Here is a 25,105-nt window from a genome sequence, read left to right as displayed (position 1 = left end):
GACAAGTAGGCTGACTCTGTAAACCGCTTAGGGAGGGCTGTAAAGCACTGTAAGCAGTATATAAGTCTAAGTGCTAAGTACCGTCATAAATACAAGTCAGTTACCAAGCGTCTGAATATTGATCACATGACCATGAGGATGCTGCAACTCTCCTAAGTGTGAAAAACAGTCATAATTCAACTTTTTTCAGTGGATTTGTAACTTTGGTCACTAAATGGTAATGACCTATAAAGCCCTAAATGGCTTGGGTCCGGGATATCTGAGGGAACACCTGCTGCCGGCATCAAGCTCCCTTCATCCAGTGCGCTCCCACAGGGAGGGACTTCTCAGGGTGCCGCCGGTAAAAGACTGCCGGCGGGTAACACCCAGGGGGAGGGCCTTCTCAGTGGGGGTGCCTGCCCTTTGGAACCAGCTGCCCGTAGAGCTCAGGACTGCCCCCGACCTCCGTTCATTCCGCCGGGACCTGAAGACCTGGCTCTTTGAGCTCTCTGGCCCAGGCTGAGAATTTTAATTTTAATTTTAATTGGGTTTTTTTACTTTTTCAGGGACTGTTGTAATTATTTTTAATTGTTTTTAACTTTTGTATTTCTTGTTTTAAATACCCTGTAAACCGCCCTGAGTCCTGCGGGAAAGGGCAGTATATAAATCAAATAAAATAAATAAATAAATAAATAAATGAATCCAAAGTGCCAGAAGGCAAGACAAGAAACAAGAGATGGAAACTAATCAAGGACAGAAGCAACTTGGAACTAAGAAGAAACTTCCTAACAGTGAGGACAATTAACCAGTGGAACAGCTTTGCCTTCAGAAGTTGTGGGTGCTCCATCACTGGAGGCTTTCAAGAAGAGACTGGACAGCCACTTGTCTGAAATGGTATGGGGTCACCTGCTTGAGCAGGGGGTTGGAGTAGATGACCTCCAAGGTCCCTTCCAGCTCTATTCTAATTAAAACTGACTATTAGTTTTAAAGTGTTGATACCCTCTTCTATTCCAACCTGACCCCATTGATCTCTATGGGCTGAGCTACTTTTTTCCCCAATAAATATTTTATTAATTTTCTAGTTTTACAGTCAAATACTTAATAGACAGCGTGTTGTCTGGGTCCATTAGTAATTCAGTGGTTTATATTAACTTCTTCAGTCCAGATCCAATAGGACACCGTCAAATGTCTCCTCTCTTCTTCCAGTAGTACCTATTTTCCCACACTAGGCAAATACAATTCTTATTGTTATTAATAAATACACAATTGAATATCAACATCTTTGTTACATTTTTCTCATAATATCAATAATGTCAGTTTTAGATAATTTTTCTAAACAAAACATAACTTAATTGCATTTGCACTTAATATCCATATGTTCAATCCTGTTTTTGCTTTTTTTAAAAATGTTAATTTCCCAATAATAATAATAATAATAATAATAATAATAATAATAATAATAATAATAATAATAATAATAATAATAATATATTATAATATATTATGCCTTCGTGGAGCAGTGGGCTAATGCCTCCTTAAGTAACACCAGCTGCCTGCAATTAGTGCAGGTTCGAGTCCCACCAGGCTCAAGGTTGACTCAGCCTTCCATCCTTCCGAGGTAGGTAAAATGAGGACCCAGATTGTTGGGGGCAATAAGCTGACTTTGTAATAATGCCGCTTGGGGGGGGGGCGAAAGCACTAATAAGCAGGCATATACATAGAATGAAGGCTATTGCTAAGCACATTTGATTTGTCCTTAGATTGTAAGCCGCCCTGAGTCTTCGGAGAAGGGCGGGATATAAATGGGATTATATATATACACACACACACACACACACACACACACACACACAGATGGAAGGGACTTTGGAGGTCATCTAGTCCAACCCTCTGCTCAGGCAGGAAACCCTATACCATTTCAGACAAATGACTGTCCAGTCTCTTCTTAAAAACTTCCAGTGTTGGAGCATTCACAGCTTCTGGAGGCAGGTTGTTTGACTGATTAATTGTTCTAACTGTCATGAAATTCTTCCTTAGTTCTAGGTTGCTTCTCTCCTTGATGAGTTTCCATCCGTTGCTTCTTGTCCTGCCTTCTGGTGCTTTGGAGAATAGCTTGACTCCCTCTTCTTTGGGGCAGCCGCTGAGATATTGGAACTCTGCTATCATGTCCCCCCTCGTCCTTCTCTTCATGAAACTAGACATACCCAATTCCAGCAACTGTTCTTTGTATGTTTTAGCCTCCAGTCCCCTGATCATCCTTGTTGCTCTTCTCTGCACTCTTTCTAGAGTCTCAACATCACTTTACATCGTGGTGACCAAAACTGGATGCCGTATGCAAATGTTCTCTATTGTTTATCATTTCAAAGTAAGTTATATTTGGGTAACCAAAAGCTTCCCTTCTTCAAACCTCTTAGCGTTTTCCTGTTTCCCTTCTCATACCAAAATCTAATATTCTAATGACAAATCTCATCTTTCTAATTATGATAATACTTCTATTTCTAGCAATTATCTATTCTCCACCATATTCAAACATCTGGTTAGTAATATAATATTCTGTAGGCTGAGCTACGTGAAGTTAACCCTAGCAGACCTTAGACGACGTCGGGTAAGGCTGAAAAGGCTGAACTCCTGGCAGTACAGGTAGTCCTCACCTTGCAACAATTTGTTTAGTGACCATTCATCGTTGCAGAGGCACTGGAAAAAAGTGACTTGAAACTGATCCTTATATTTATGACTGCTAAGAAGAGAGTAAAGTCAGACAACGCTCACTTAACAGCCGCCTTGCTTAGCAATGGAAATTCTGGTTCCTACTGTGGTCATAAGTCAAGGACCGCTTCTATAGACCATAACCAAGCAAGATGGAAGTTCATACCGAGGGAGGGGTTAGGCCAGTATTTCCCAACCTCGGCAACTTTTAAGATCCGTGGACTTCAACTCCCAGAATTCCCCGGTTGGCTGAGGAATTCTGGGACTTGAAGTCCAACATCGTAAAGTCTCTGAGGTTGAGGAGCATCGGCATAGACCGGCATTCCAAGTTAGATGGGCTTGTGGTTTATTTATTTATTTATTTATTTATTTATTTTATTACATTTATATACCGCCCTTTCCCGGAGGACTCAGGGCGGTTTACAGGGTAATTAAAAACCAAAAATACAAAAGTTAAAAACCAAGTTTAAAAAAGATTAAATTTATCCCTGTATAAATAAAACCCCAATTAAAATAAATTAATCCTCAGCCTGGGCCAGAGAGCTCGAAGAGCCAGGTCTTCAGGCCCCGGTGGAATGAACGGAGGTCGGGGGCAGTCCTCAGCTCCACTGGCAGCTGGTTCCAAAGGGCAGGCGCCCCCACTGAGAAGGCCCTATCCCTGGGTGTTACCCGCCGGCAATCTCTTACCGGTGGCACCCTGAGAAGACCCTCCCTGTGGGAGCGCACTGGACGAAGGGAACTTGATGCCGGCAGCAGGTGTTCCCTCAGATATCCCGGACCCAAGCCATGTAGGTTCTGATTTGTTCTTCTCCTGCTGACTTTGAAAATGTCTGATTCTCTGGGAAGAAACTTTTGCTTCTTGAAACAAAATCCCATGTTGTTTTTATACTCTTAACAGAGAGAGAGAAGGGGGGGTGGGGGTGGAAAATAGAAAGTCTGTTGGGTAGACGAAGTTCCTTTCATTCTTTGGGCTAACACTGCGGCTTTTCATCCTCCGGTTAAGCCCGTCCTGGTGAGAAGCCAAAGTTGGAATGGCTTCCATTGGGAACCACTCCTCTCTTTAGGATCAATGCCCAGGAGGCTCTGAGGCCTTTCTCCCCATAGCTCCTTCGAAGGGTGGGGTGGGGTGGGGTGGGGGGCATGATTCAGCAAGACCGAGGAGGCGAGCTTTTGTTCATCTGCCTTCTGCCCCGTATCAGTTCGACCCAGTATCAAGTCAATTCAAGGCTCAAATGCAAGCTCGCTCTGCAAAAACAGAATACAGAATAACGAGAGTTATTCACAACCGAGTTGGAAGGGACCCTTGGAGAGGTCATCTAGTCCAACAGTCAGGAGACCCTATGCCAGAGGTCCCCAACCTTTTGGGCACCAAGCACCGGTTCAGTGGAGAAAGGTTTTCCCAAGGACCGGAGAGTGCGTGGTTTTGTGTGCTGCCTGCATCCCACGGATGGGGCTTTGCTTGTTTCTGCGGTTATTGGCATGGTACCGGTCCACGGACCGGGGGTTGGGGACCCCTGCCCTATACCATTCTGGACAAATGGCTGTCTTAATTTCTTCTTTAAAACCTCCAGTGTTGGAGTACCCACAGCTTCTGGAGGCAAGTGGTTCCACTGGTTATGTGTTCTAACTGTCAGCTGGAAGGGATCCGGCTTTGAGCACATGGATTCGACTCCAGCTATCTCCACATAGCAAACGAACTCGGCTCAGGAACCGATGCCAAACAATTCCACAAACTGCAGATTACACAACACCCTGACGTCCGGTGCATTTCTGCTCCCGAGGCAAAGCCTGCTAAATCTAACCTAAACTCTGTATAAACATGATTTAACAGAATAACAGATTTGGAAGGGACCTCAGAGGTCTTCTATTCCAACCCCCTGCTCAGGCAGGAAACCCTATACTATTTCAGACGAATGGCTGTCCAGTCTCTTCTTAAAAACTTCCCGTGTTGGAGCATTCACCACTTCTGGAGGCAGGTTGTTCCACCGGTTAATTGTTCTCACTGTCAGGAAGTTTCTCCTTAGTTCTAGGTTGCTTCTCTCCTTGATTAGTTTCCACCCATTGCTTCTTGTCCTGCCTTCAGGCGCTTTGGAGAATAGCTTGACTCTGTCTTCTCTCTCTACCTGTATTTATGAGATGCTAAAAATGCTGTCAGCCTTGGAGGTCTTCTAGTCCAATCCCCTGTTCAAGCAAGAGACCCTATTGTACCATTTTGGACAAATGGCTGTCCAATCTCTTCTTAAAAACCTCCCGTGTGGGAGCACCCACAACTTCTGGAGGCAAGCCGTTCCACTGGTTAATTGTTTTAACCGTCAGGAAGTTTCTCCTTAGTTCTAGGTTGCTTCTGTCCTTGGTTAGTTTCCATCCATTGCTTCTTGTTCTGCCTTCAGGTGCTTTAGAGCAGACATGTCAAACACAAGGCCCGGGGACCGGATCCGGCCCGCGAAGTGGTTTCATGCGGCCCGCGAAGCCATCCTGGAAACAGTGAGGGAACGGCCCCCACTGCCTTGGCCCTGGCCCAGAGACCCTCCTTCTGCCAGAGACCCTCAGATCTGTCCCACTCCTGCCCAGGCCCCCATAGGCACCCTTGATGCAAACGATGTAGAGCTGGCCACTCCCACCCAGTAGGCCATACGCACTCTAGCCACGCCCACCCAGTAGACCACACCCACCCAGGCCACACCCACCCAGCCCCCTGAGGGCAACCGCAATGCTGATGCAGCCCTCAATGAAATTGAGTTTGACACCCCTGCTTTAGAGAATCGGTTGTCTCTCTCTTCTCTACCTGTATTTATGGGGTGCTAAAAATGCTGTCAACCTTGGAGGTCTCTAATGACTAGTCCAACCCCCTGTTCAAGCAGGAGACCCTATTATACCATTTCAGACAAATGGCTGTCCAGTCTCTTCTTAAAAACGTCCAGTGTTGGAGCATTCACTGCTTCTGGAGGCAGGTTGTTCCACTGATTGTTCTCATTGTCAGGAAGTTTCTCCTTAGTTCCAGCTTGCTTCTCTCCTTGATAAGTTTCCATCCCTTACTTCTTGTTCTAAGTAGTCTTTGACTTACAGCAATTCATTTAGTGAGCATTCGAAGTTGCAACCACACCGAAAAAAGTGACTGACGACCGTTTTTCACAATGACGGCCTTTGCAGCATCCCCACGTTCATGTGATCAAAATTTGGATGCTTGGCAACTGGTTTCATATTTATGACAGTTGCAGTGTCCCGGGTCATGTGGTTCCCCTCTTCTGACCTGACAAAGTCAACGGGGAAGCCCGATTCACTTAACGACCGCATTGCTAATTTAACCACTGCAGTGATTCACTTTGCAACTGTGGCAAAAAAAGTCATAACACGAGGCCAAATTCACTTAACAACTGTCTTAGCAACTGAAATTGTGGGATCAATTGTCATAAGATGATGGCTACCTACATTTGAATAAACAAATGGACAAGAAGCGACAGATGGAAACTAACCAAGGAGAGAAGCAACTTAGAACTAAGGAGAAATTTCCTAACAGTGAGAACAATTAACCAGTGGAACTACCTGCCTCCAGAAGCTGTGAATGCTTCAACACTGGAAGATTCTAAGAAGGGACTGGACAACCATTTGTCTGAAATGGGATAGGTTTTCCTGCCTGAGCAGGGGGTTGGAATAGAAGACCTCTAAGGTCCCTTCCAAATCTGATATTCTGTTTATTCAGAGTTTAGGTTAGAGTTAGCAGGCTTTGCCTCGGGAGCAGAAATGCACTGGACATCAGGGTGTTGTGTAATTTGCAGTTTGTGGAATTGTTTGGCATTGGTTCCTGAGCCGAGTTCCTTTGCTATGTGGAGATAGCTGGAATCGAATCCATGGGATCAAAGCCGGATCCCTTCCAGCTGCTGTTTCTTGTTATGACCGTAGAGATTTATTTGCATTCTTCCCTTGTGTAACTGACATTGTTTTGTCCCTTGGCAAACTTCTCGCGCACGTTTGTGTGTGTGTGTGTGTGTGTGTGTGTGTGTGTGTGTGTGATTGCATGACACAAGAGCTGAGTGAACAATGACATCCCCTTTTCTTTGAGCTCCTGAAAATTTGTAAACACTGCCACAGCAGCCCCCCCCCCCACCCCAGGCTAATTTGGTGTTACATACGGGTTTTATATCACTTTTGATCTTCTACGTGCCGTTCCTATGTATTAAAAAGTGCCTTTTGTTGATAGGAGATCTGATATCTTTTCCTTTCCTTCCTCCCTTATTTTCTTTAAAGAAGAACAATTAAAGCCTCCGTCCTTAGTCTTCCCTAGATTGTTTTTCCTTATTTTGCTTGGATTTTATTTTATTTTTTTAAAATTCTCACTCCTGGCTAACAGGATGGATCATATGAGTCTTCCTTGACAAGTTTTCAAAATCTGAATAGGAGAAAACTATGCGAAGACTTTAGGAAAAAGGGTGCGGCCAATTGTCAAATCCAAATGTAATGGAACAGATGTTGTTCGTATACTTGTTTAATGCTGTTTCTGTTTCTTGTGGGCTGGTTTCCTTTAGTAACTTTACCCTCTTTCTTAGACCTTCAGCATAGACCAGGGGTAGGCAACCTTGGCTCTTTTATGACTGGTAGACTTCAACTCCCAGAATTCCTGAGCCAACATGGGAGAACTATGGTCACTTCATGACTTGTGGACTTCAGCTCCCAGAATTCCTGAGCCAGCATGGGGGAACTATGGCCCCTTCATGACTTGTGGACTTCAACTCCCAGAATTCCTGAGCCAGCATGGGGAAACTTTGGTCCCTTCATGACTTGAGGACTTCAACTCCCAGAATTCCTGAGCCAACATGGGAGAACTATGGTCCCTTCATGACTTGTGGACTTCAACTCCCAGAATTCCTCAGCCAGGCACCCTGGCTGAGGAATTCTGGGAGTTGAAGTCCACAAGTCATAAAAGGGCCAAGTTTGAAGACCCCCGGTACAGAGTCTCCTGCTTGAGCAGGAGGTTGGACTACAAGATCTCGTATAGCTGGGTGTGAAACTTGTTTATGTCAGTGGTCATTGTGGAAAAATTAAGCTATAGGTCATGTCTGTTCCAGCAGAAATCAGCAGGAATTCCTGCAATTATGAGGTTGGTGTAGCTTCAGAAGCTGGTCTTGCGGTTTAAGAAACTGTGTGAAGAGCATTCCATGATGGTGGTGATGATAGTTTACACAGACAGAAAACGGCTGCTGCTGCAAGGCATCAGCTAAAACAGACATGTGACTCTAGCTTCTTCCCCCCCCCCCCTTGACTTTGCTTGTGAGAAACTGGCTGGGACCCTGCAACTGTTGTAAATACCATATTTCTCCAAAAATAAGACCGGGTCTTATATTAATTTTTGCTCCAAAAGACGTTTTACTCCTACTTTTCAGTAAAACTTGCACCCACAGCAAATAACTTGTGTAAATTTTATGCAGAATTGACTTGGGAGGCCGGTGTGTGGTGTAGTTAGTTCACATGGTGTAGTAAGATGGAGGGTTTGTTGTCACTGTGTGTTGGGGGGAGGGAGCACAAAGGGAGGCTCAGCTAATCTCAATGTATACATAGTTGTACTTTGACAATAAAGATTCATTCATTCATTCATCCATTCATTCGAGCTTATTTTCTGGTATATTCGGGGAAATACGGTACTAAATGTTTCTGTCTGGCTGTCAATCTTAACTGGGGCGTATTTTCAGGTTGGGTCTTATTTTCGGAGAAATTTGCTGGGGTGCAAAGCACAGAAATTTGGATCCGATGACCCTAGGGATGCTACGATGGTCGTTAACTGCAAAGGCTGGCTGTCAGTCAATTTTTTCAGTACTATTTTAACTTCAAACAGTTGCTGAACGAATGTTGGCAAGTTAAGGTCCACCTGTACATCAATGGGTCTTCAGGCAGTGTAACTCCATGGGAAACCCTGAATTATACTCTTGATTTTTTCCTCTCTCTGTCTTTTCCTTTGCTGGGGTTCTGAGATCAGCAGAGTGTGGCGGCCACAGCCAAAAAGGCTAATACAATCCTGGTTTTACTCCTAGTTTTCAGTAAAACTTGCACCCACAGCAAGCTATTGATTCAGTTAACAACCACAGCATTTGCTTAATGGCTGCGGTGGTCGCTTTTTGCTTTGATGACCGCCGCAAAAAAGTCTGTAAAATTATGTCAGCCACATAGGGGATCCCAGTTATGACCTGGTGGGCTAACTCCATAATGGTCCTAACTAGACAACTGGCTGTAGAAGCTCCGTTCAGCTAGATAAAATCAAGAAAGCAAGAACCCCAGAGATTTTAGGCAGCTATAAAGGTAAAGGTAAAGGTTCCCCCGCACATACGTGCTAGTCGTTTCCGACTCTAGGGGCCGGTGCTCATCTCCGTTTCAAAGCCGAAGAGCCGTCTCCGTGGTCATGTGGCCAGCATGACTAGACGCCAAAGGCGCACGGAACGCTGTTACCTTCCCACCGTAGTGGTCCCTATTTTTCTACTTGCATTTTGACGTGCTTTTGAACTGCTAGGTTGGCAGAAGCTGGGGCGAGTAACAGGCGCTCACTCTGTTACGCGGCACTCGGGATTCGACCCGCCAAACTGCCGACCTTCCGATCGACAAGCTCAGCGTCCTAACCCACTGAATGCCTAATCTGGTGGTAAATACTGAAGGGTGAGGAGAGTAAAAAGAATGGCCCAGCCTAAAATTTATAGCGAGTTCGTTAAGGCACCTTGAATGATGTAAAATGTTTCTTCTCAAATTTCTAATGTGTGAGTCGAGTTGCCATTTAGGAAATAAACTGTTAACTGACTCACCTATTCCTAACTCTCACAGTGTCAGGACCCAACCCAATCCACGTCTTAGGAAAACAAAAACTCTTGGAGTCAGTTCTAGTCCAAAAGGAATTTTTACTAGGACATGCTTGGTTGTGGAAATACAAGACAGGACTTGGTATTGTTTTACAGATTGAAACTTTATAAAGAGTTCCCGGTTCAATCCCACTTCTCTCAACCCCATTTGGTCAGCCCCCCATTATTTTACTTCGTGTCATCCCTTTCGTGGGAAAAAGGGACCTTGGAATCTTTACGGTTATTGCCTTCTTCCTTTACAGATTCAAATGGAGACACAGGCCAGATGCCTTCTTCCGTAACCCTCCCTTTTGTTCCCCCAGTTCAAAAGTTTTCCCTTGGTCTTTGAAATAACCTAAGGCAGGCTGAATCCACATCCGCTCCTCCTTCCTCGGGAGATGGCAGAATCCAGGGGGGGAATAATGTTTTAAACATACATTTATGAATGTGATATAAATGGATTCTGACACACAGTCTGGTTTGGAAGCATCCCTGCTTCAGACAGGAAGGCGGTGCACAGAGTGGTGAGGACAGCCGAAAAGATCATTGGCAGTTCCCTCCCCTCCATCCAGGACAGAGCACAGAAGCGTTGCTTGAGCAGGGTCTGTAAGATTGTCTGGGACACTACTCATCCTCTTCACAACCTGTTTTCCTTGTTACCTTCTGGGAGTGGGGGGGCTCCGTGGTATCCGTAGCAGAACATCCAGATTCAGTCACAGTTTTGTTCCATACAGAATTAATCTTGTGAACTCTCAAGCTTCCTCCTTCTGTCATGTATTCAAGATGGACAGTGAATAATATTTATATGTTACTTATAGGTAAGGGTGTAGGTCAATACCAGGGGTAGGCAACCTTGGCTCTTTTATGACTCGTGGACTTCAACTCCCAGAATTCCTGAGCCAGCCATGCTGAGGGGAAAGGGAGAGGTTTCCATGCTGAGCCATGCTGGCTCAGGAATTCTGGGAGTTGAAGTCCACGAGTCATAAAAGAGCCAAGGTTGCCTACCCCCGGTCTATACGTATGCTATGTGTAGCATGTTTAAATGTCTGTTATATATGTGTATACTTTGAGAGCAAACAACTAAATTTCATTTTAATGTGTGTGCTATTGGGCCCAAAGTAAAAAATAACAATAAAGGTTGTCTGTCTCTGTCTGTCTGTCTGTCTGTCTGTCTGTCTGTCTGTCTGTCTGTCTCTCTCTCTCTCTCTCTCTCTATCTATCTATCTTGTATTTATCAGTCGGGGAAGGGAGGATGGTCCCTCTAGGTCAGGGGTGTCAAACTGCCGGCCCGCAGGCCGGACACGTCGTGATGAAACCGCGCCCACCCCATTGCCAGCAATGGGGAAAAAGCTCCGATACGTCGTGCGACGTCATGTGATGTCGTGAGTTTGACATGCCTGCTCTAGCTAGTCCTTGACTTACAACTGTTTGCTTAGTGACCGTTGGAAGTTACAACAGCACTGAAAAAAAAGTGAGCTATAACTCTTTTCCATGCTTACAATAGTTGCGGCATCCGCATAGTCATGTGATCAACATTTGGATGCTTGGCAACTGGTTCCTATTTATGATGGTTGCGGTGTCCCGGGATCATGTGATCTCTTTTTGCCACCTTCCTCCTCCTATTTTCCCTACAGTAACAACTCTTGTGAGCTGAGTTGGGCTGAGAGTGAGTGACCAGCCCAAACTCACCCAACTGACTTTCATGGCTAAGGCAAGACTAGAACTCACAGTCTCCTGGTGCTTGGCCCAAGGTCACCTGGCTGGTTTTCATGCCTAAGACACCACTAGAACTCACAGTCTCCTGGTGTTTGGCCCAAGGTCACCTGGCTGGTTTTCATGCCTAAGGTTGGGAATAGAACTCGCCATCTCCGGGTGAGTCACCCAGATGAGCTTCATCCCTAGAGCAGGACTGGAACTCCTTGTCACCTGGTGACAGGCCTAAAGTCACGTGGCCCGCTTTGATGTCTTAAGGAGGAACTAGAACTCCCAGTCTCCTAGTTTCTAGGCCGGCATCTTGACTAATCTACCAAACTGGCTGTTATAATGAGTTTATCAAGGCCGAGTCTTTTGAAATGATACGAAACCTCGCTTCCCAAGTTTCCCATCACCTCCTCTGGGTTTCCAATTGTGAGATGAAGGGTTAGCTGCCTTGATTTCTATCTCTTTGACTGTTTATTCCCATCCCTTCTCAAGCTCCCTACAGTGTCTCCCAAGTAAGTCTCTTTCAGCTTTCCGCCTCCCCCCTTTTCACGGAGATCTAACCTCCCTGTTTTTCATCCCCAGTCCCAAGGATGCAGACTAAATTATGCAGCTTTGCAGGTTTTTGCAGCGCATGGAAATCTCCAGTCGGAAATTGCTGCACCATTCAGTTCTTAGAATAAGTAGCTCAGTAAGATTGAAGCCGTTTGAAGAAGCGGGGACGATAGGCAAATTGTCCAGATTCCAGATGCAAACTCCCCCCCCCCCCCCGTCTCTGCCTTCTCCTCCCCCCCCCCCCCGCCCCTCTCCTTTCATGATGCAATCTGTTCCATTTTGACCCTGGGAAATTCCCAATTGGCTCAGGACAGGCAAGTGCTGTTCTCTAGACAAATCTTTACAATTTTTTTTTAAAGGCTCTGGCATTGCAGTTTAGCTGCTGCAGAAAGCTTCACGTGGCACAACGTTGTGGAATGCATGTGGGGGCGCTGGTCTGCTGCCCCCCCTTGAACTGGGTGCAGGGCTAAGAGAGCAGAACAGCCAAGTTTGCAATCAACACACACACACACACACACTCACGTACAGAGCTAAGTTATTAAGCAGAGAAAGGGTAGGAGAAAACTATGTATACAAGCATTAAGCTTGTGAACTCTAAAGCTTCTTCCTTCCGTTATGTATTCAAGATGGACAGTGATGAATATTTATATGTTGCTTATATGTAAGGGTGTAGTTCTGTACATATGTTGTATATAGTATGTTTTAAGTGTGTGTTATGTATGTGTACACTTTGAGAGCAAGCAACTAAATTTCATTTTTAATGTGTGCCATTGTGCCCATAGTAAAAAATGACAATAAAGGTTATTCTGTACTGTACTGTACTGTACTGTACTATTCTATTCTATTCTATTCTATTCTATTCTATTCTATTCTATTCTATTCTATTCTATTCTATTCTATTCTATTCTATTCTATTCTATTCTATTCTATTCTATTCTATTCTATTCTATTCTATTCTATTTTTATTCTATTAATTCCTTATTCCATTCCATTCCATTCCATTCTATTTTTATTCTATTAATTCCTTATTCCATTCCATTCCATTCTATTTTTATTCTGTTAATTCTTCTATTCTATTCTATTCTATTCTATTCTATTCTATTCTATTCTATTCTATTCTATTCTATTCTGTTCTGTTCTGTTCTGTTCTGTTCTATTCTATTCTATTCTATTCTATTCTATTCTATTCTATTCTATTCTATACCATTCCATACCATTCCATTTTCTGTTCTGTTCCATATTGTTCTGTTCTATTCTATTCTATTCTATTCTATTTTCTATTTTTAAATTGTTAAAGGGGAGTACACGTAGTCCTCAATGTATGTGCACAGTTGAGCCCCTAAATTGGAGGTTTTTAAGAAGAGACTGGACAGCCATTTGTGTAGAATGGTATAGGGCAGACATGTCAAACACAAGGCCCGGGGGCCAGATCCGGCCCGTGAAGTGGTTTCATGCGGCCCGCGAAGCCATCCTGGAAACAGTGAGGGAACGGCCCCCACTGCCTTGGCCCTGGCCCAGAGACCCTCCTTCTGCCAGAGACCCCCAGATCTGTCCCACTCCTGCCCAGGCCCCCATAGGCACCCTTGATGCGAACGATGTAGAGCTGGCCACGCCCATCCAGTAGGCCATATGCACTCTAGACACGCCCATCCAGTAGGCCACGCCCACCCGGCCCCCTGAGGGCAACCGCAATGCTGATGCGGCCCTCAATGTAACTGAGTTTGACACCCCTGGTATAGGGTGTCCTTCCTGAGCAGGGGGTTGGACTAGATGACCTCTAAGGTCACTTCCATTTTATTATTGTTGTTGTTGTTGTTTGTTATTTCTGTTGCCAAGCGAGCCAGTTGTTAAGTGCTTTTGCCCCATTTTACGACTTTTCTTGCCAAGTTTGTCAAGGGAATCACTGCAGTTGTTAAGTTAGTGACCTGGTTGTTAAGTGAATCTGGCTTCCCCATTGACTTTGCTTGTCAGAAGGTTGCAAAATGGAATCGTGACACCCCATCCCCCCGGGATGCTGCGACTGTCATAAGTACACGCCAGTTGCCAAGCATTTCTGTTTTGATCACCTGATCGTGGGGATGCTGTAAGTCGAGGACTACCTGCAATAAATTCAGCAGAGTGGCTTGTATATCTGATGCCGTATTTTGTAAACCTTCTGGGACTTGACGTTCCCACATCTTACTTAACCTTGCCAAGTTTGCAAGCCACTGATCTAAGGAAGCCTCTCAAATAACGACTTTGAACAGTCACTAAGTGAATTGTTACAAGTCGAGGACGACGGGCCTCCGTAGCCAAGCTGTGGGGAGCCGTCGCTACCGCCCTGGTGTCGGTTCTCTCTTTGCAAGAACTTCTAGAGTGAGCTGCAAAATACTGAATATCCCGTGTGCTTTTGGCACGGTGTATTTAATGGAATTATGTGGAGGGCAAGAGGGAGGAAAGTTACCCCAAAAGACTTTTTGTGCTTCAGGAGGTGTGTTTTCCTGTTGCCCAGTTGCAAAGGCAAGCAAATCCTGCCTTGCATCTTGAATCAGGCAAGGGCCTGATTCACCTCTTTTTTTTTTTTTTTGAAGCCAAGGCCATAATTGGACCAGAGGCTTTCAGCAAGCAAGGATGCCAGCCTGACATCCATTGTGGTCCCGTTTCTGCTTCTGAGCCTAGCTTTTTAGGGTTCTTAACGAGGATAAAACTCTTGGATTCGAGCTTGGTTTGAATGTAACCATGAGTAGAGCTGATAGGCAGTCCTTGACATACGACCTCAATAGCCCAAATTTCTGTTGCTAAGTGAGTTTTGCCCCAGTTACATGTACAGGTAAATCCTTGAATTACCCCCACAATTTGAGTCCAAAGTTTTTGTTGCTGCGTCGGACAGTTGTGATTTGAGTCTTGCGCCATTTTACGACCTTTCTTGCCACAGTTGTTAAGTGAATCGCTGCCTCTGTTAAGTTAGTAACATCGTCATTAAGCGAATCTGGCTTCCTCCGTTGATTTTGCTCGTCGCAAAAGGGGATCACATGACTCTGGGACGCTGCAACCGTCATAAATACGAACCGGTTGCCAAGCGTCGGAATATTGATCACGTGATCCTGAGGACGCCGCAGCAGTCGTAAGTCTGAAAAACGGTCAGAAGTCACTTTTTCCCCCAGTCCTGTTGTAACTTCGAACAGTCACTAAACAAATAGCTGTAAGTCGGGGATTGCCTTTATTGAAAAGGCGGAGTTCCGTGATCTGATTATCTGTCTTGCCTTCTTCGCACTTTTTATTTCAAAACAGAACCGTTGGCATGAACCAGCAGATATATTTTTTTAAAAATATATATATTTTATTAATTTTTTTTAACATAATTGCCTTAATATTTGGTAAACAGCATGTTGTCTGGGTTTATATTTACAAACCATAACAATTAGTTTCTATAATTCCATAATCCACAGAGTAGCTTTCCTTCATTTTCTCTTCTTCCAATAATGTTCTCATTTATCAACCTTAAATTCGCACATTTCTTAGTATTTTAATAGATAAACCATTGAATATAAACATTTTCTAGCATTTCTACAAATAACAACCACATCAATGTGAAGCTTCTTTTCTAATTAATCATCTTAATCAACTTATCATCCTGTTTTTAAAGTTCTTATTTAAATTTATTTTCCCCACAATCTTCGAAAACATTTTTTACCTGTTAAGATTTTCTTAGAGTTAATTACACTGAAGTATTTAAGCCATCCCAACAATATCACAGCAGATATTTTTTTAATCCGGCTTGATTTGCAACCTTATTTGACTAAGCGTCTCCTGCACACACAATGATTTCTTTGCATGCGTGTGCAGACTGTCGATGGGGCTGGTCCAAGGGGTATAATATATGGGAAGTATAGGCAGCGATAATTACTTATTAAAAGATTTATCATGCTATCAGCTGTTGGAGAGTAAATAGAGCCTTTATCCCCTTCGTCCTTGTGCAACCTTGAGCAAAAAATATGCTGTTTTCCTCTGCTTTCCCAACATTGGAACTGTGAGGAGAGAGCAGCAATAAGCTTCTGACACATCATAAAATAGAGGTATTGGGTGGCATTTATTGGCAATACAGATATATCCTTTAGTTTGGGCGGCAGAGGGCACCAGAGTTTGCTGTGACCCTCTTCCAGAGGTTTCATCCACACTGTTTCCTGGTGGTCTCCTTTCCGTGGCAAGATCTTTCAAATTCACCTAGGCCCTACCTTTTTAATTTGTAAGGATTTATAAACAATGGATACCTACACAGCTTTTTATGCTGGTCCATGACTGTAGTACAGGCAGTCCTCAACTTACGACCACAGTTGAGCCCAAAATATCTGTTGCAAAGCGAGACAGTTGTTAAGTGAATTTTGTCCCATTTTACGACCTCTCTTTCCACAGTTGTTAAGCAAATTGCCACAGTTGTTAAGTTAGTTGCATGGATGTTAAGGGAGAAGGTTGCGAAATGTGATAACATAACCCCGGGACACTGCAACCGTCATAAATATGAGTCAGTCGCCAAATGTCTGAATTTTGATCAGCTGACCACAGGGATGCTGCCACAGTCGTAAGTGTGAAAAACGGTCATAAGTCACTTTTTTTTGGCACCGTTGCAACTTTGGTCATTAATGAATAGTTGTAAGAGACGGACTTACCTGTAAATGACAGGTAATCAAATGCCTATATAAGGGGTAGGCAACCTTGGCTCTGTTATGACTTGTGGACTTCAACTCCCAGAATTCCTGAGCCAGAATGAGGGAAACTTTGGCCCCTTCATAACTTGCGGACTTCAACTTCCAGAATTCTTGAGCCAGCATGGGGGAAACGTTGGCCCCTTCATAACTTGTGGACTTCAACTCCCAGAATTCCTGAGCTATCATGGGGGAACTATGGCCCTTTTATGACTTGTGGACTTCAACTCCCAGAATTCTTGAGCCAGCATGGGGGAAACTTTGGCCCCTTCATGACTTGTGGACTTCAACTCCCAGAATTCCTGAGCCAGCATGGCTGGCTCAGGAATTCTGGGAGTTGAAGTCCACAAGTCATAAAAGAGCCAAGGTTGCCTACCCCTGGCCTATATCTTCCACAAGGGGGCGAAGTTCCCCAGAAAGATTATAAGGAAAATATTACATTACTCAAAAGTTTCACCCAGGATGGAAGATTGGGCCAGGATTTGCAAAAAGAAGAGGCGGTTTCACTAGCCAGCATACTAATCACTAAACCAAGTTTGCAACTTGATTCATGCCCAAACAAACTACACTGACTTTGTGCCAGTGGTGTACGCACATATTTAGTTATGGTTTATTTTAACTGTAAGCTAGAATAGAATAGAGCTGGAAGGGACCTTGGTGGTCTTCTAGTCAAGCAGGAGAACCTATACCATCCCAGACACGTGATTGTCCAGTCTCTTCTTAAAAATCTCCAGTGATGGAGCGCCCACGATTTCTGGAGGCAAGCAGTTCCACTGGCTAATTGTCCTCACTGTCAGGAAGTTTCTCCTTAATTCCAGGTTGCTTCTCTCTTTGTTCAGTTTCCAACCATTGTTTCTCGTCCTTCCCTCTGGTGCTCTGGTGAACAACCTGGCCCCCTCTGCCTTGTGGCAGCCACTCAGATACTGGAACACTGCTCTCATGTCTCCCCTATTTCTTCTTTTCTTTAAACTAGCCAAACCCAAGTCCCATAGCCGTTCTTCATATGTTTTAGTCTCCAGGCCCCTGATCATCTTCGTTGCTCTTCTCTGATTTTTTCCCCAAACTCTCAACATCTTTTTTTTGTGATATGGTGACCAAAATTGGCTGCAGTATTCCAGGTGTGGTCTTACTAGGGCTTTATAAAGCAGTACTAATACTTTGCGTGATCCTGATTCTATGCCTCTGTTTATGCAACCCAGGACTGTATTAGCTTTTTTGGTTGCTGCTGCACACTGTTGGCTCATGGTCAAGTGATCGTCCACTAGGACTCCAAGGTCCCTCTCACACTTGAAGCTGTCGAACATTTTTATATTTATCTGTTACAAATTCATATATCAGGAGATAATAATATTAATGGTAATAATACTAGAAAAAGTAATAGAAAAATGAAGAAGCTAAAGGGCTCCGGGACTTCAGAATTCTAACAGACACGCAAGCACCTGCCGCATAACAGCCCAGACTTAACAATTGTACGTAAGAAAGAAAGACAAAAAAAAAGTCTGGGTAATGGTACCTGGAGACAGAAGAAGAGAAGAGAAAGAACCGGAGAAGATAATAAAATACAAAATACAAAGACCTTTAAATAGAAATAGAATGATGGTGGCAAAAGAAAGCAAAGGCAGTACAGCTGGTCCTTGACTTACAACAGGTAGATTTAGTGGCCATTCGAAGTTACGTCAGTGCTGGGGGAAAAGTGAGTTATGACGGCGTTTCACACTTATGACCATTGCAGCATCCCCACGATCAGGTGATCAAAACCGAAATGCTTGTCAGTTGATTCCTATTAATGACGGTCGCAGTGTCCCGGGGTCATGTGATCCCCCTTTTGCGACATTCTGACAAGCAAAGTCAATGGGGAAAGCCAGATTCATTCAACACCCGTGTTACCAGATGATCAGCTGCAGGGCTTCACTTAACAATTGCGGCAAGGAAGCTCGTAAAATGGGGCAAAAACCACTTAACCGACGTCTTGCTTGGCAACAGAAATTTTGGGCCCCGTTGAGGTCGTAAGTCAAGGACTACCTGTACCAATAGTACATTGGATGCAATCCGCAAACCACTGGAACGTCCTTTGAACGCCATCGGGCATTGACAAATTTACCGTCGGTCAATTGCAAAAGGCAGCTTTATTCGAAACAGCTTCCATCCCGGGACGATACCTTTAACACAATCAAGCAAGAAAAATCTGCCAGATCCAGTCTGACTGTAGGACAAGCGAAAAGTAATAATTCATGCGACTTTAAACATGTCGCATTAATAAAACATGCAGCCCATAAAATAGAATTAGCCCGGTTTAAAACAAAAAAAAACAACACAAAACAAAAAACCTCTGTCCAACTCACTGAAACGAGTTAAAACTAAATTAGAATTAAAATATTCCAAATGGGACATGGCCTAGTTCACATATAACAGGAATTTCCTCCCTCCCCCCCCCCCAGCCGAGTTTTCAAGCCAGAGTTTGGCTTGTTTTAACTGTGGCTTAATGCAAAATTTGAGCGTAGCAGTGTGTGATGTAGAATAGAGATTGGAAGTGTGCTAGACAAAATTCCTCTACATCCAAGGCAAAATATTGGAGCCTTGATGGAGAAATAGGTCTTTGATGTCCAGGCTGACCTTGTAGATAAACTGGGAAGCCTCAAACATCAGAGCCATGAACGCTTTCTAAGAGTTGAAGAACTTCTGATCTTTAGGGAAGAGGCCAAGCGGGGCGGGCAAAGGTATTGCACAAGCCTCTTTTTCAAGGAAACTGGGAAACAGGACTAGGTTCTGTGCTCTGCAGTCAATACCAAAGCCGTGCCTTTGAATCTCTGGAACATAACAAAATACCCATTTCCCAGAACAAAACACTGAAGAGTTAAACCGAAGAGCCCAAGAAACGGATAACAGGGCAGGAAAGAAGTTGGGCCTTCCTTCCTTCCTTCCTTCCTTCCTCTCCCTCCCTTTGTTTTCCTTCCTTCCCCTCTTTGTCTGTTTTCCTTCCTTCCCCTCTCCCTCTCCCTGTTTTCCTTCCTTCCTTCCTTCCTTCCTTCCTTCCTTCCTTCCTTCCTTCCCCTCTTCCTCTCCCTGTTTTCCTTCCTTCCTCCCTCTCCCTCTGTTTTCCTTCCTTCCTTCCTTCCTTCCTTCCTTCCTTCCTTCCTTCCTTCTCTTTGTTTTCCTTCCTTCCCCTCTTCCTCTTCCTCTCCCTCTTTGTCTGTCTTCCTTCCTTCCTTCCTTCCTTCCTTCCTTCCTTCCTTCCTTCCTTCCTTCCTTCCTTCCTTCCGCTCTTCCTCTCCCTCTTTGTCTTCCTTCCTTCCTTCCTTCCTTCCTTCCTTCCTTCCTTCCTTCCTTCCTTCCTTCCTTCCTTCCTTCCTTCCTTCCTTCCTTCCTTCCTTCCCACCTACAACTTAACAAGTTGCTGAGGTTGAGAAACACCTAAAAACAGGGAAGGTGTTTTGATCATACAATTGCAATCGCCATCTTTTTTGACTCCCTCCCCTGCAGATAACGCCGTATCACAAGGAAATATTTGAATGGTTTATTCTTAGCCTGAATGTCAGTCAACATAACAACTATTACTAATCTCCAAATCTCACAGCTCCCCATCACTCTCCTGCTTTAAGAAGGAAGATCTTCCCCACAAACCTCTCCATTTCGCCTTAGTAAAACAAAAACTAAAACAAAAAGTCTCTGTGGTCAGCCTTAATCTTTTTATTTATTTATTTATTTTATTTTAATTCCATTTATATCCCGCCCTTCTCCGAAGACTCAGGGCGGCTTACAAGCTTAGCAGTAGCCTTCATTCTATGTATATGCCTGCTTATTAGGGCTTTCACACACACCCCAAAGTCAGCTTAATTGCCCCCAACAATCTGGGTCCTCATTTTCTCATTGAGCTTCCATTTTAAAATCAATTTTTAAAAGTGCCCTCTAATTAACTGGTTGCCAAAAAAGGGTTCGCTTTTTAGGCCATTTTAAAACTCAAAAGAGGAAAGAGGACAGGGGAACTTCTCCCAGTGTGAGAGTAAAATGAAACAAGGAACCAAATACGTTTTTTTTCCCTTGGAGCTTCACTCTTCTGCTTTCTTTGCAAACATAAGTAGATTTTATTAAATCAATAACTCAAAAGCAGTGGTTAATCAGGCAGTATATCTTTTAAGTAGGCAACAGCTCCAGAAATTACCCAGATAAATATTGCAAACTTTTTGGAGCCCTCCACAGAAGTAAAAAAAAGCTTTCAGAGGAAAAAAAGGAAATGGATATAAATTTAGGTAAAAAATGAGCGGATAATCAAACTGGTTTTTTTAAATTTCATTTCTTTTACAGGATTCCTATCATATGACTTTGTGCTCTGTACACATGAGCAAGCAACTTGTTTGAAGCCCAATTAGACATAGCAGAGCAAACCAACATTACTTAAGATCTCCATATTATTTATAGCAGTGTTTCTCAACCTTGGTCACTTTAAGCTGTGTGGACTTCAACTCCCAGAATTCCCCAGCTAGCCATGCTGGGAGTTGAAGTCCACACAGCTCAAAGTGACCAAGGTTGAAAAACACTGCTATAAATAATATGCAGATATCCCTCCATCCCAGTGGTGGGATTCAGATACGTGAACAACCGGTTCTCTGTGTGGATGCCACTTCCGGAAGTCCGTTCTGGGCCTGGGCAACAAAAAATTAGCTATCGGTTCTGCCAAAGTGGTGTGAACTTGGCTGAATCCCACCACTGCCCCACCCCAATCTTACATATGCGAATCCAGAAGGACAATGTCAGTTGCCTCCTCATGCTTGCTTGTGCTTCACTGATATGCGGTGACAGTCTGCCATGAACTAGGGGAGAATGGGGATATGACGGGAAAGCGAAAGTAGTTGTTGTGTCTTCTGGAGAAGCTGCTTCAAGGTTGCCCAGCTGGGAAAAGCATACCAGAGCACACTGGACTAGCTGTTAGGAAAACAGCTTGCAGTGTTTTAATTGGTTACCTTAGGGTGGGAAATGAAAAGACGAGAAAGGAGGGTAAAGTATATAACCTATGAATTTTGGTGGGCAAATCTGAGTTCTGACTACGCATTATTCCAACACACTTGACCTCTAATAAATATATACTTTTCTCAGCCAATGGAGCCAAGGGATGTTTTCTACCTAGAGCAGTGATGCCGAACCTTTTAGAGACCGAGTGGCCAAACTGCAACTCAAAACCCACTTACATATCGTCGGGTGCCGGGTGGGCGTGGCCCATCGGGTGGGCGTGACCCATCGGGTGGGCGTAGCTGCGGCGGTAAAAGCAGACTGGGTGGAACTAAAAAGTTCAATCAATCAATTCCAACTTTGCAAGATCTTTTTTTTTTCCGGCGAGAAGTTGAAATTGATAGATTGATTGAACCTCTTTTTTTTTTTCCTTGCACACGGCGGCGGAGGCCTAAAGCGAAAAGGTTTTATAAAACCCAGCTGAAGGCCCAGGACTGGGACGACGGCGCACGTGCCCACAGAGAGGGCTCTGCGTGCCACCTGTTCGCCACTGCAGACCTAGAGCTTGTAAGTTTGTGGCAGGTGTGACAGACAGAGATTCAAGGTGCTGGTGATGACCTATAAAGCCCTGAATGGCTTGGGTCCGGGATATCTGAGGGAACACCTGCTGCCGGCATCAAGCTTCCTTTGTTCAGTGCGCTCCCACAGGGAGGGTCTTCTCAGGGTGCCGCCGATAAAAGATTGTTGGCGGATAACACCCAGGGGAAGGGCCTTCTCTGTGGGTGTGCCTGCCCTCTGGAACCAGCTGCCCGTGGAGCTTAGGACTGCCCCCGACCTCCGCACATTTCGCCGGGACCTGAAAACCTGGCTCTTTGAGTTCTCCGGCCCAGGCTGAGAATTTTTAACTGGGGTTTTTAATTCTAGGGATGATTTAATCTTTTTAAATTTGTTTTTAACTTTTGTATTGGTTGTTTTAGATGTCCTGTAAACCGCCTTGAGTCCTTCGGGAAAGGGCGGTATATAAATTTAATAAAATAAATAAATTTCAGTGATGGAAGAGAAGTGAAGGAAAAAAGAGAAAATTCCTTTCGGGGAAATGTGTTGAAATGGTGCCTTTTGTTTGAAAAAAGACTGGCAGAGGAGAGGGAAGGCGGGAAGGATAATGAAATGAGGGAGGAAGGAAGATACGGAAACGAGGAAAAGAAAGGAAAGGAGAGGAAAGGAAACAAGAAATGAGAGGAAGGGAAAGGAAAGGAAAGGAAAAGAAAGGAAAATGTATGGGTGGGAGGGAGGAAAGAAGGAAGGGTGGGCTGATCAGTTGCAACAGAGGGACCCGCAAACCGCTCCTCCCTGTGCCAAACATCCCAGAACTGTGGTTTACCCTAAGCGTGGCATCATGTCCCATTGCAAACAGGCCTTCTCTTTCATCCACTTTACAGGATTCTTGTGAAGGTAAGTAAGATCCCAGCATTGGGCTGCGGCAACCTCTCTCTCTCTCTCTCTTAAAAAAAGAAAAAGATAGAATAATGCCTACTAACTCAGAATCAAAACCATCTGCTCAATTTGCAGCCAGAAGGCAACATAGTCCACAGTGGTCATTCTGGGAGCTGAAGAAGGACCCCCCCCCACCATATTTTCAAGCTGCCAAGAGCTGAGAAAAACAGCCGGTGACTCTACGCAATTTCCTGAGGAACTAACTCTCTCTTAACTAGTAAAGAAACAGTTTTGAGGCCAGCTGAGACTGGATTCTGGATTGAATTCTCCGGGTGAGGCTGGAGAAGCTTGAAGGCCACGTCCCTCTATCAGCTGGTGAGGTTAAACAGCGATTCCTCTGACAAGCACTTTGAGATAAATGCTAAAAAGAATGCCTTACTCACAGCAAAGTGTTCTGCGGCTCAGTGGCATGCTTCCAGGGCAGAATTTAGATAAACAGCAAGCCAAACGAATGCCTGCGTGTGTTTCTAGAAGTCCTCGGTTTACGACAGCTCCTTTAGTGGCCGTTCAAACTTACAACGGCAATGAAAACAGCGCAACCGTTTTTCACACACTTAACAACCGTTGCGGCATCCCCACGGTCACGCGATCAAAGTTCGGATGCTTGGCAACGGACTCATGTTTCTGACCGGTGGCAGCGTCCCGGGGTCACGTACAGGTCGTCCTCGACTTACAACAGTTCATTTAGCGACCGTTTAATGTTGCAACGGCAGTGGAAAAAAGGCCTTTTTCCCCCCCACAGTTACGACCTTTGCAGCATGCTCAGGGGTTCAAAATTCAGAGGCCCGGCAACTGGTTCATACTTACGACAATTGCAGCCTCCTGGGGTCACGTGATCCCCCTTCTGCGACCATCTAACAAGCAAAGTCCCAGTGGGGAAGACAGATTCACTTAACAACCGGGTTACTAACTTATCAACGGCAGTGATTCACTTAACAACTGTGACGAGAAAGGTCATTAAATGGGGCAAAATTCACTTAACAGCTGTCTCACTTAGCAAAAAAAAAAAATGAAGTTCATTCGAGCACCGCTTGTAAGTCGAGCACTTACCTGTAACACACGTTTGCCCCCCATTCAAAAAAAAGGAAAGAACAGGTTTCTGGTCCTGATGAAGCTGAAAATAAAACAATACAATTTGAGGAGAGGTGGAGTTTTCTCTCGGTGGGACTTTTTTTGTTCTGCCTCCCCATAATAATAATGATGATGATGATGATGATGATGATGTTGGAAGGGATCTTGGAGGTCATCTAGCCCAACCCTTGTGACCAAAGTCAAAAATAACAAAAAATGCTTCTTTCAACATATAAAAAACAAGAAAAAAGTTAAGGAAATGATTGGTCCATTAGTGGGGGAAAGTGGCAAGAAGGTGACAAGCAACAGGGAGAAAGCAGAACTATTTAATTTGTTTTTTGCATCTGTCTTTACACAAAGGGAAAAAACAGTCCAACCTACCCAAACCAGTGCTATAAAAACCAGAATAGAAATGCAAGTTAAGATAGGCAAGAAAATGGTAAGTGAGCACCTGTCCAGCCTAGACGAGTTCAAATCACCAGGACCAGATGGATTACACCCCAAGGTTCTCAAGGAACTGGCAGACGTGATCTCAGAACCACTGAACTATATTTTTCAAAGATCCTGGAGCACTGACTGGAAGAGAGCTGATGTAGTTCCCATCTTCAAAAAAGGGAAAAAAATAGATCCAGGAAACTACAGACCTATCAGCCTGACCTCAATACCTGGGAAGATTCTGGAAAAGATAATCAAACAACAAATCAGCGAACACCTTGATGCAAACAAAGTCATCACTAAAAGTCAACATGGGTTTGTCAAAAACAGATCATGCCAGACAAATCTTATTACATTCTTTGACCAAGTGACAAAACTAGTGGACCAGAGGAATGCTGTAGATATAATTTACTTGGACTTCAGTAAGGCATTTGATAAAGTAGATCACAACCTACTACTTGATAAGATAGAAAAATGTGGGTTAGATAGCATCACCACCAGGTGGATTCGTAGCTGGCTGACAGGCCGTACTCAGCGTGTGGTCCTCAATGGAACCGCATCTACATGGAAGGAAGTGTGTAGTGGGGTGCCCCAGGGCTCTGTTCTGGGCCCAGTGCTCTTCAACATCTTCATCAACGATTTGGATGAGGGGATAGATGGGGAACTCATCAAATTTGCAGACGACACCAAGCTGGCAGGAATAGCCAATACTCCAGAAGATAGGCT

At 44.3% G+C, this 25,105-nt stretch overlaps 1 protein-coding gene across 5 annotated transcripts in view; it reads left to right on the top strand.

Moving 5' to 3' along the window:
- The window catches only part of RAB30 (RAB30, member RAS oncogene family), a 52,884-nt gene that overhangs the window by 3,767 nt on the left and 24,012 nt on the right, over positions 1 to 25,105 (top strand). Inside the window, exons 1-2 of one of the 5 annotated variants that reach the window (XM_081327888.1) lie at positions 22,099 to 22,831; positions 22,949 to 23,188. The exons of 1 other annotated variant lie outside the window; for it this stretch is intronic. The gene's annotated coding sequence lies outside the window, so the exon portion shown is untranslated. Of the gene's footprint in view, positions 1 to 2,265; positions 2,345 to 22,098; positions 22,832 to 22,948; positions 23,189 to 25,105 lie in introns of those variants that run through there. 3 more of the 5 variants (XM_081327887.1, XM_081327886.1, XM_081327890.1) reach the window with 3 other exon arrangements.

Source organism: Vipera berus (genome assembly GCF_964194415.1).
Source record: "Vipera berus genome assembly, chromosome: 4".
In the NCBI taxonomy this organism is placed as follows: Eukaryota; Metazoa; Chordata; class Lepidosauria; order Squamata; family Viperidae; genus Vipera; species Vipera berus.
This window is presented reverse-complemented; position numbering and strand designations above follow the sequence as displayed.